Source organism: Aegilops tauschii, chromosome 5 (genome assembly GCF_002575655.3).
Source record: "Aegilops tauschii subsp. strangulata cultivar AL8/78 chromosome 5, Aet v6.0, whole genome shotgun sequence".
NCBI classification, from domain to species: Eukaryota; Viridiplantae; Streptophyta; class Magnoliopsida; order Poales; family Poaceae; genus Aegilops; species Aegilops tauschii.
In genome coordinates this window covers 537,024,164-537,026,621 of record NC_053039.3, presented here as the reverse complement: position 1 = coordinate 537,026,621, position 2,458 = coordinate 537,024,164, and the positions used below count along the sequence as shown (strand labels likewise).

The 2,458-nt window shown below is 42.2% G+C and overlaps 1 pseudogene; it reads left to right on the top strand.

Moving 5' to 3' along the window:
* Nucleotides 1–481: 481 nt before the first annotated feature.
* LOC141023118 (probable methylenetetrahydrofolate reductase (NADH)) lies at nucleotides 482–1,840 on the top strand (annotated as a pseudogene).
* Nucleotides 1,841–2,458: the final 618 nt, after the last annotated feature.

Below are 2,458 nucleotides of genomic sequence, written 5' to 3'. Positions count from 1 at the left end.
AGTTCATCAAATTGAAAAAAGTTCATTGGATTTGGAAAAAAAGTTCATCGAATCAAAAAAAGTTCATTCGATTTGGAAAAAAAGTTTGTCGGATTGAAAAAAGTTCATCGGAATTTGGAAAAAGTTCATCGATTTTTAGAATAAGTTCAGAAAAATGTTTAAAAGTTCATTCACTTTCGAAAAAAGTTAGTCGAGTTTGAAAAAAAAAATCATTGAAATTGAAAAATAGTTCATCGAACTGAAAGAAGTTCATCGGTATACAGAAAAAGTTCACGAACTAGAAATCATCTATTTGTAAACATTTTTCGCATTTAAGAAAAAAACAGGAAACAAAAAAAGAGCAGGGCACATCTACATCACACACACGGTCGGTCGATCGTCTGATGAGATTTCTTAATCCATTTGCACCACTAGACTTGTTCTGCTGAGTTGTTTTTCTCCATGCGAGTACCCGAGCAGGGCTGACAGACCACGGGTTGGGATGGGCGGTGGAGCGATTCCAGAAAACCATCATCCGTGGCACTTAACGGCCACCAGGTAATTTCATCGTCTTGTTACTTGAATGTGAAGCTTCATAATACTCTCAAATGGTTAGGCATTTACTAGTTCTTTACAGATAGTAGTTCTTGTAGACCCTGTGTTCCAGAAAGAAATGTACTCTGTTTGTTAGAACCAATGCAACTAAGGCAACGTAATTAAGTTGTTGGGCATTGGCTATTCTCTGCTTCCAAGATTACTTAGTGTTACTCTTTAAGTTGTATCCTTCGCAGTTCGCACGGCCAAGAGGAATGGGCTGATCCACTGACATCTGTGCAAGACATTAACGAGGTAACCCTTGAACTACGTACATGATATGATGATACAGTCGCATATTATTGCTCATTTGCTTGGTATAACATAAAAATAATTTCAAAGTCTTCACTGTTTTTGCTAACCTATCTTTCTCACTTGCAGCGGTTCGTGAACCTCTGTCATGGGAAACTTGAAAGCAGCCCATGGTCTGAGCTATGCGGTCTTCAACCCGCCGATACGAAGATAGTTGACGATCAGCTGGTGAACATCAACTTGAAGGGTTTCCTTACCATCAACAGCCAACCTGCTGTAAACGGAGAGAAATCTGATTCTCCTAGTGTTGGTACGTTAAATCTACTTGGCTCTATGCTTGGTCTTCTTATGGCACTACTACCGGGAGAGGTTTAAGTACAGGACTGTATTTTTAGACATAAAACCCTTTACCTATTATACTTAAAATGCCACTAGTCTCTGAATTTCTGATGTGAAAGTTATTCGATTGTTTATGGTTCTTTTCAATGCAGCGAAACCGATGCTCATTTGACGTGCAAAAATACAAGCCAATGCAGTGTGTTTGATATGCACTGATAATTTGCAGTCACATTAGAGGGCTATGTCACATTAGAGTGCTACTCATATCTAACAGTCGCAAAGAACATGACTCGCCCAACTCTAATGATCAAGTCTCTTCCGTGTGATAGTATTTTTCCTTTTTCATCCATGTTTCAGTAATTTTTCTATAGCTCTGTGTGGTGTGTGCCTTACCAAACCTGCTTTATTGTCTGCTCTGTTCTGCAGGATGGGGCGGCCCAGGAGGCTACGTTTACCAGAAGGCCTACGTGGAATTCTTCTGCGCGAAGGAGAAGCTGGACCAACTCATCGAGAAGAGCAACGCGTTCCCTTCCCTCACGTACATCGCGTGAACAAGGAAGGCGGGTCGTTCTCGAACATCCCTGCGAACACCGTGAACGCCGTCACATGGGGCGTGTTCCCTGGCAAGGAGATCGCCCATCGCTCTTTCTTGCGCTAGTAACAGCGAAAATGCCAAATGGAGGCCGAGCTCCATTAAGGGCTTAATTTTACATCACATCTACCTAAGTTCCAGTGACACTTTGGTACTTCTAAAATGCTTCAAAGATTATGTCCATACCACAGTGAGCAGATAATACTACGTCCCTAGGGATTTCACTGACATGTTTTTTTGCTCTTCACTTGCAGGTTCAGAAGAGCTATTACTTGGTCAGCCTGGTGGACAACAACTACATCGACGGTGACCTCTTTGCCGTGTTCAATGAGATCTAATATAGTTGATACCTTGCAGTATTCCACATTTGACCGCCCTTTGCTACAGTTGATTTGTCTCGATTTATCCAAACTGCTCAATATGAATTATGAAACCTCGATGCATGTTCCTTCTTTGCGTGCAGTCCGTATGCGCACGCTAAATGTCAGTTGCCTGAAAAGTAATTTGGTGATTTTTTTTTTCATTTTGTTCGGCCTGTTTTGTTTGCATTGTTCCGGTCACCCAAGCTAATTAGCAAGCTTCCAGAAAATGGGAGCTCCTCGTGCGTGGAGGCCATATTTACCGCTCGTCCACATCCACCGTGTAAGAGCATCTTTAGCCGCGCCCCCAACAGGCCCCCTCAGGCGATTTTTTCCGCACCGG